General features: G+C 41.7%; 1 pseudogene; it reads right to left on the bottom strand.

Annotated features, from left to right (window-relative positions):
* Nucleotides 1-1,246: 1,246 nt before the first annotated feature.
* On the bottom strand, nt 1,247-1,451 carry LOC142263289 (U2 spliceosomal RNA; annotated as a pseudogene).
* Nucleotides 1,452-9,877: the final 8,426 nt, after the last annotated feature.

Here is a 9,877-nt window from a genome sequence, read left to right on the forward strand (position 1 = left end):
CCAGCAGTCAAGACCCGATTGAAGGCAACAGCTCACACCGTAGAGGGAAGCACAGTCACCGCCAAGGCTACAGTTCCCAGGGCCAGAGCCTGCGGGCAAAAGGGGCTCCCTCAGCATCCATCCAAGCTGGGGAGCGGGTTACCGGTGGGAAGCCCGCTAGATTTTGGGGGAATAAAAGGGGTCCAACACCACATCCCCACAGGTGCACACCCACCCATCAAAGAGAGCTATAAGCCAATACCACCTTCACATTGCCAGTGTACCAAGGACATGTTGAGCAACATGAAGGCGGCTGGGGTTATCCGTGACAGTTGTAGCCTTTGGGCAGCTCTGTTGATCCTGTTAAAAAAGAAGGACGGCACCACTCCCCGTATTGAGGAATCGCTAGCTGCATTGAGAACTGCAAATTATTTTTCTACCCTTGATCTCACTAGTCACTATTGGCAAGTGTCCGTTGCTGAGGCAGACCGGGAGAAGACCGCCTTCGCCACCCCTATGGGTCTCTGCGAGTTCAAAAGCATGCCCTTCGAGCTGTGCAATGCGCCAGGAACCTTCCAGAGGCTGATGGAATGCTGCTTGGGACAAGATTTTAGGGTGTATAAAAAGGGAGATTAGATCCCGTGATCCCAACGTATTGTTACACCTCTATAAATCACTTGTAAGGCTACATCTGGAATATGGGAACCAGTTTTGGGCTCCACATTTTAATAAGGACATTCAGAAGTTAGAGTCAGTTCAAAGGTGGGCAACTAGACTACTACAAGGAATGGAAGGCCTCCCATATGATGACAAGTTGAAAAAGTTATTAAGTGATTATTGGCTGCAATGGGGCTTTCTGGCTGGTGCCAGCCTCTCTTCTTAGCACACAGGAACCACAATCCCTACACCATGCTTCAATGGATTCTCTCATCCCAGCCCAGTAAAACTACATATTTTACACAGTCATAAGCAGCCAAAAGGGATCTATTCTATTCAATTGCAAATGATCTAGATAAGACTGAGAATAAGATACTGCACGGGACATAGCAGAGTTGGTCAAGTTGAGTGGAGATGAGTTTGCTATTTGGCACAGCTTTTTGCATCAATAAAGCAAGTAAAAGGTGTGAAAGATAAAAAAAAGGGTGAAAGTGTGAAAAGTGAATTGGCCAAATTGAGGTGCATATAAAGTTTTTGCTTTCTTTCAATTCACTAATGGGGCTCATTTGAATCAGGTGAATTGAGTTCTGCTTTTGGAAACTGGGTTAAGAAGGGGTGCACCGGTCCTGGAGGTACTGCAATACCAGGTCAATGCGTGCAGTGGACAGAGCAAGATTTTTTCCATCTCCTTGTTCTAAAAATCCATTTAATATATGGTCCCCAGAGAGGGGACGTATCAGATATTAAACTGATAAGAACAGATTTAATTTTTTTTTTTCTGTTTATCAGTAGGACTTCAAAATAACAAAGGTGATCGCCTCCCGTTGCCTGGGAACCGTCCAGGCACAAGAGGGCTATGTGTCACCAGAAGGCGCACACACTTCCTCAAGGCCGGCAGACGTGCAATCCCAGGCACCTTCCAGTACCGACCAAGGTAGCGTCCTCCGAAACTACACTTGATCTTAGCCAAAAGGCCGAGAAGCTATAACCCGAATTGGTTACGGCCTTGAGTGGCACCCTGGCCTATACCGGACACATCTTAGGGAGAGGGAGACAAACCCACGCCTACAGAAGACATTTTGTCACCCAAGCCAACCCTTGAAAAGGCTGTTTTGCAGAGCAAAAACAAGAAGAATGGTGCTTTTTGCAGCCGCCGCCCACTGCAATGAATCTGAATAACTCCTCCTTTTGGACACAAGCACCTCCCCTCCCCCTTGCAGTCTTTCCAATTCATGATACAAAAAGACGGACGGACAGGACAGGACAGGACAGGCTGCCTGACTTTCCGTCACTGCCACCCTTTGCCATCCTTGCCCGTAGAAAGCCCTTTCATCATCCCCAAACCCTAATCTTTTCCCTTCCCTTCCCAGATGCGTCTCACTCCCTTTCATTAGGAAGTGAGGTAATTCTTGTGTTGGGGTCGCAGGACGTGGAATTCAGGTCTCCCTAACAGGTAACGGACATTAGTTATCTCTGTGGTGGTTCAGTGGGTTTACTGCTCTCATTGAAAGCTGGGTGGCATATTATGGTGCAACCCCAATAGTATTACAACCCGGTTCCTATCCACAATAACTTGGGAGTGTATTAAATAGATTGTGAATCCCAGAGTAGTATAGGATAATGTTATAATGGTATGTGCACTTTAGTATCACTTACCACATGATGTAACTATGTCTACTGTTTACTGAATAACCCTGCATTTGGAAAAAAGAAGTTTGAATTTTCATTAGAGCCTTATATATGTTTATTTCAAGTATAGGGCATTATGAATTCTTAATCCATTTGTTAATGCGGGCTTATGATTTTTCTGACCTGTTTTGACCAGTCCATGGGTACTATACAGTGGAGTTTTGTATATATGTAATTTTAATAGTGAAAATATCTAAATAAAGAAAAAGTATTTTTTATTTCTGACTCTCTTGAGCTTTTCTGAAAATCTGTATATCTATAACAGATTTTTGTGCGTTTGAATTTGTAATTGAAGCTTTACCACAGTGGTGGTGGGAGTATGTTACAAGAGGCAAAATTGTGAGTTACTTGTAAAGTATGCAGAAAATGAAATGTAGAACATATAACATCAACTGCTTAGGAACGCATCATAGGTTAGTACTTAAAAGGATATTGTCATGTTCTAGTCATAATGCAAGCTGGACATTTTTCATGTTACCCTGTAATCGCCGGCCTGTTCTAATGCTCACAAGCCAAGATATAGGCTCAGCTGCTAAGGCTTCCCTCTGCCTTCTGAATGAAACTTGAATATGTCTGGGTCACTGTGTATATAGCAGGTGCTCAGAAAAAATAAGAGTCAATTCAATAGAAATAGCTCTGGCACACTATAGTGATCAATAACGTAAGAAAAGAACTCTTGGAATGCTGAAAATTCTTTATTTGTGCAAAAGGATAATTCATCCAACGTTTCGACCTTGTTTTTAGGTCTTTATCAAGGATAAAGTTATCTAAGATCATAAAGGGTTACAAAACCATATAAACACGTAATTAGTACATAGTACAACATAACAGTACAATATATTGCTACTTGAGAGTACAATGGGTCAAATGACCATGATGCACATACAAAAAATTTTTCCAAAGCCATAGTGAAAACATTTGTACTGAGGAAAGAAAATTTCCACATGACCTATCTGGAGAAACATTCTGGATCAAACAACCAAAAATAGTCAAGCAGGTAAATACACACCTATATGGATAACAGGATGATATGTGTTCAATTGTATAGCGTCATTGCCATTAAGGTACAAATGGAAAACTTGCAATCCTATATAGTGAAGGAAATGAACACATATCATATCAAAGAACACAGGAACATGGGTGTGAGAAAAACCTCAATGTTTATACTTTGTTCTTTATAATGGTGTGAACATGTATATGTCTCAGTACCTTATGCACTTGAGAATTCTAGTGAGTAGATCATGAAAGCCTATTTCAGAACTGGAATCGGTAAATAATTGTAGGTGGAATCTAAATGAAAAGATGGTACAAGTGTTATCATGACACGTGGGCTATAACACAATGGACCGTGTGACAAAGAAGAAAGGAGAGAAAGAAGAGGAAGAAAATGCAACTACCTGTAACATTACGTGATAGTCACTGGTAAGTATCACTTGACAATTCAAATGAAAAAGGATTCCTTTATTAAAGGGTTCTCAGTCGCCTCAGGATCATGAAATACTAGGGTAAATGATATGAGAATGGGTAAGAAGCACCACTAAAGGAAATATGAGATGCCTGACATATATCTATAAACCCCTGAACTACATGATAGAAATAAAAAGAAGAAAAAAGAAAAAAAAGAAGAAAGAAGAAGAACACATAGAATGCGGAAAGAGAATGGGTACAACTACCTGAGTTACTGCAGGGAGGCCCCTGGTTGGTATTGTGAGGGTTAGTGGAATTCCTTCACTGAAGGGTTCTCAGTTGCCTCAGGTTCGTGAAAAATGCTATAGACAAATAATGCCCGGAGAAAAGGGGTTCATATACAGCGAATAATGGTAATACAAGGTACATGTGTCACATGTAATAGTATATATATATATATTGTACTAAGCTCTACACCAGAAATAGAAAGTAGTCCCTCTGCCTTCTGTCTAGGTGCCCTGAGTTATGTCCTGTAAACTGTCACAGGGACCCAGACACACATGTGTAGTAGGGGAATATCCCTGCTGAGATGCCAGTGCTAGAGCACTCGTTTGCTGTGGAGTTGAACGCTATGTGAGCAGTTCTTACCTTCAATGAGCAGAAGTCTCTTTTTTCAGATTTCAATATCTCTGTGGGTATCTGGCAGAAATATGGAATACTCTTTACTGCTAAGACCCTGTACACCACTCCCACTAAAGGGGGCTTTACACGCTGCGACATCGCTAATGCGGAGTCGTTGGGGTCACGGAATTTGTGACGCACATCCGGCCGCATTAGCGATGTTGCTGCGTGTGACACCGATGAGCGATTTTGCATCGCTGCAAAAACGTGCAAAATCGCTCATCGGTGACATGGGTCTCCATTCTCGATTATCGTTACTGCAGCAGTAACGATGTAGTTCGTCGCTCCTGCGGCAGCACACATCGCTCCGTGTGACACCGCAGAAACGAGGAACCTCTCCTTACCTGCCTCCCAGCCGCTATGAGGAAGGAAGGAGGTGGGCGGGATGTTCCGGCCACTCATCTCCGCCCCTCCGCTGCTATTGGGCGGTCGCTCAGTGATGTCGCTGTGACGCCGCACGGACCGCCCCCTTAGAAAGGAGGCGGTTCGCCGGTCACAGCGACGTCGCCGGGCAGGTAAGTATGTGTGACGGGTGTGGTCGGTGTTGTGCAGCATGGGCAGCGATTTGCCCGTGTCGCGCAACAGATGGGGGCGGGTATCCACACTAGCGATATCGGGACCGATATCGCAGTGTGTAAAGTAGCCTTTAATAAACTGTGTAAAGGATTTTAAGTAAAAATCCACAATAAACCAGCGCTAGATGGGTTTTTATAATTTTATTAATAGACCACAAATAAAAAATTTTTTGCTATCCTTGTTTCAAGACAGAGTATTTGATAATATACAATACACTGATTATTACTAAAACCAAGGACCACATAAAACAAGGACCACATAAAATAAAAAATGAAAGTAATGAGAATAAAATTCTTTTGTATAACCAATTAACTTCGAGGTGATACAATATTCACATTGATTTAGTTTTACCAGTCTAATGTAATGCCCCGGCCGGTGGCATATATTTTGTTTGGTTAATAATTTAGACTTATACAATGAAAGATGTACTATACCACCCCTGGCTAACTTACAAGTTTTAAGTTGTACAATATAAATTTGCGACGTTATATTCGCCCCCAGGGCCTGGGGGAATAAACCTCACAACAACTTGACCGCAAAAAACACCCCGGATTTCTCCGTTGATTAGGCTGGAACCGCTATGTACAGGATTGACCTGTTAGACTTCCAGAGCGGACGTTTTGAGGCCAGTGGCCGCGACTAGTGCTGGCTCTGGGGGAGATGTATGGTTACCGACATCCCTCTTTACAGAGCCTTTATAACACTTCACAAGGCCACAAACCAGCCGGTCCCGTATTCTCCCAAATGTACTTTCGAAATCAAGCAGTACGAAGCCACTGAAAGCACCAAGATGTTGGCTGCGGACAACAATAAGATCAGCGGTAACTACTCAGCCTCTCCAGCGGGCAGTCCAGACAGTATCCAGTGTAAGCTGACTGATTCCACACAGGAGGAAGTTGCTTGGCAGGTTAGCACCACACAAGGCTCCGATCCGCTTCCAAACGAGCAATGCAGAACCGCTGGAGGTACCAATGTATCCTGGTTGCAGACAAAGGAAATGTCAGCGGTAACCTCTCAACCTCTCCAGCAGGCAATCCGTACCGTGTCCAGTGGAAGCCGGTTGATTCCACACGAGGGAGAGATTACTTGGCAGGTTATCACCGCACAGGTGAGGTAGGCAAAAACAGAGTCCTGATCCGACGCGCGTTTCGGGGGCGTGTAACGGCCCCCTTCCTCAAGGATAACTCAGCTGTTGCCTAGAGCACTATTTATGCATATATTTAATTGGTTATAATTTGCATAAAATTAAACAATGTTTAAATTCAACCAACATTCAATGACCACTACATATATCAATTTGTGAAAGACCGTTCATAATAGCCATATAATATAATTATGTGCAAAGGTTTTTCTAAAGGTTTTTCTAAAAAGACCTATATATAGCCTTGCTTGTATCATCATATACTGGGAAGACAATGTGTATATATGCATATGCTTTTTTTCAACAATAAATTTAACAAAAGGACATCATAAAGGTGTAATATAAATTTGCTATAATATGAAAAGCCCCTTATATCTACATCAACCTTGGGCAAGTGAAGCACCAATTTTAATATATATTATGCATATATACACATATATCTCCATGACAATCGCTTTTTTTTTTTTTTTTTCCTTCTCTCCGTATTATTATCAGTACCTATTACTCCTCTACCTATAAAAATATAAATTAATTAAAAGCAAACAGTTCTATATCATTATTGAGTCCATATGGTTTCAAGGTGTTCAATTCAAAAATCCATTGGCTTTCTGCTCGTGACATTTTTTTAATGAAATCGCCACCTCTCCAATCCTTAGTTATTTTTTGTACGCCCCATACTTGGGATCCTTTAAAGGACCCTCCATGTTTTAACACATAATGTCTGGATAGGGGGTGCTTAGTACATTTATTTTTAACACTTCTAATGTGCTCACCCACCCTTTTCCATAGGGGTCTAATAGTTCTCTCAATGTATTTTTTCTGACAGGGACATTGAATGCAATATACTACTCCCTTTGATTGACATGTAATAAATTCTCTAATCATGACTTCTGACTGCCCCTGTAAGAAGGATTTCCGTGAAATATTTTTTGTACTCTTACATACTATACAGCTTTTGCATGGAAAAAAACCTTTCAGGCCAAATAATCCTCCCTTATTAGGTGCTGTAAGATTACGTATGGTGGGTGCCACTAAATTGCCAATATTGTTTGCCTTCCTATATATGAATATAACGTTGCAAACTTATATTGTACAACTTAAAACTTGTAAGTTAGCCAGGGGTGGTATAGTACATCTTTCATTGTATAAGTCTAAATTATTAACCAAACAAAATATATGCCACCGGCCGGGGCATTACATTAGACTGGTAAAACTAAATCAATGTGAATATTGTATCACCTCGAAGTTAATTGGTTATACAAAAGAATTTTATTCTCATTACTTTCATTTTTTATTTTATGTGGTCCTTGTTTTATGTGGTCCTTGGTTTTAGTAATAATCAGTGTATTGTATATTATCAAATACTCTGTCTTGAAACAAGGATAGCAAAAAATTTTTTATTTGTGGTCTATTAATAAAATTATAAAAACCCATCTAGCGCTGGTTTATTGTGGATTTTTACTTAAAATCCTTTACATAGTTTATTAAAGGCTACTTTACACACTGCGATATCGGTCCCGATATCGCTAGTGTGGATACCCGCCCCCATCTGTTGCGCGACACGGGCAAATCGCTGCCCATGCTGCACAACACCGACCAGACCCGTCACACATACTTACCTGCCCGGCGACGTCGCTGTGACCGGCGAACCGCCTCCTTTCTAAGGGGGCGGTCCGTGCGGCGTCACAGCGACGTCACTGAGCGACCGCCCAATAGCAGCGGAGGGGCGGAGATGAGTGGCCGGAACATCCCGCCCACCTCCTTCCTTCCTCATAGCGGCTGGGAGGCAGGTAAGGAGAGGTTCCTCGTTTCTGCGGTGTCACACGGAGCGATGTGTGCTGCCGCAGGAGCGACGAACTACATCGTTACTGCTGCAGTAACGATAATCGAGAATGGAGACCCATTTCACCGATGAGCGATTTTGCACGTTTTTGCAGCGATGCAAAATCGCTCATCGGTGTCACACGCAGCAACATCGCTAATGCGGCCGGATGTGCGTCACAAATTCCGTGACCCCAACGACTCCGCATTAGCGATGTCGCAGCGTGTAAAGCCCCCTTTAGTGGGAGTGGTGTACAGGGTCTTAGCAGTAAAGAGTATTCCATATTTCTGCCAGATACCCACAGAGATATTGAAATCTGAAAAAAGAGACTTCTGCTCATTGAAGGTAAGAACTGCTCACATAGCGTTCAACTCCACAGCAAACGAGTGCTCTAGCACTGGCATCTCAGCAGGGATATTCCCCTACTACACATGTGTGTCTGGGTCCCTGTGACAGTTTACAGGACATAACTCAGGGCACCTAGACAGAAGGCAGAGGGACTACTTTCTATTTCTGGTGTAGAGCTTAGTACAATATATATATATATACTATTACATGTGACACATGTACCTTGTATTACCATTATTCGCTGTATATGAACCCCTTTTCTCCGGGCATTATTTGTCTATAGCATTTTTCACGAACCTGAGGCAACTGAGAACCCTTCAGTGAAGGAATTCCACTAACCCTCACAATACCAACCAGGGGCCTCCCTGCAGTAACTCAGGTAGTTGTACCCATTCTCTTTCCGCATTCTATGTGTTCTTCTTCTTTCTTCTTTTTTTTCTTTTTTCTTCTTTTTATTTCTATCATGTAGTTCAGGGGTTTATAGATATATGTCAGGCATCTCATATTTCCTTTAGTGGTGCTTCTTACCCATTCTCATATCATTTACCCTAGTATTTCATGATCCTGAGGCGACTGAGAACCCTTTAATAAAGGAATCCTTTTTCATTTGAATTGTCAAGTGATACTTACCAGTGACTATCACGTAATGTTACAGGTAGTTGCATTTTCTTCCTCTTCTTTCTCTCCTTTCTTCTTTGTCACACGGTCCATTGTGTTATAGCCCACGTGTCATGATAACACTTGTACCATCTTTTCATTTAGATTCCACCTACAATTATTTACCGATTCCAGTTCTGAAATAGGCTTTCATGATCTACTCACTAGAATTCTCAAGTGCATAAGGTACTGAGACATATACATGTTCACACCATTATAAAGAACAAAGTATAAACATTGAGGTTTTTCTCACACCCATGTTCCTGTGTTCTTTGATATGATATGTGTTCATTTCCTTCACTATATAGGATTGCAAGTTTTCCATTTGTACCTTAATGGCAATGACGCTATACAATTGAACACATATCATCCTGTTATCCATATAGGTGTGTATTTACCTGCTTGACTATTTTTGGTTGTTTGATCCAGAATGTTTCTCCAGATAGGTCATGTGGAAATTTTCTTTCCTCAGTACAAATGTTTTCACTATGGCTTTGGAAAAATTTTTTGTATGTGCATCATGGTCATTTGACCCATTGTACTCTCAAGTAGCAATATATTGTACTGTTATGTTGTACTATGTACTAATTACGTGTTTATATGGTTTTGTAACCCTTTATGATCTTAGATAACTTTATCCTTGATAAAGACCTAAAAACAAGGTCGAAACGTTGGATGAATTATCCTTTTGCACAAATAAAGAATTTTCAGCATTCCAAGAGTTCTTTTCTTACGTTATTGATCACTATAGTGTGCCAGAGCTATTTCTATTGAATTGACTCTTATTTTTTCTGAGCACCTGCTATATACACAGTGACCCAGACATATTCAAGTTTCATTCAGAAGGCAGAGGGAAGCCTTAGCAGCTGAGCCTATATCTTGGCTTGTGAGCATTAGAACAGGCCGGCGATTACAGGGTA

This window comes from Anomaloglossus baeobatrachus, unplaced genomic scaffold (genome assembly GCF_048569485.1).
Source record: "Anomaloglossus baeobatrachus isolate aAnoBae1 unplaced genomic scaffold, aAnoBae1.hap1 Scaffold_2571, whole genome shotgun sequence".
Taxonomy (NCBI): Eukaryota; Metazoa; Chordata; class Amphibia; order Anura; family Aromobatidae; genus Anomaloglossus; species Anomaloglossus baeobatrachus.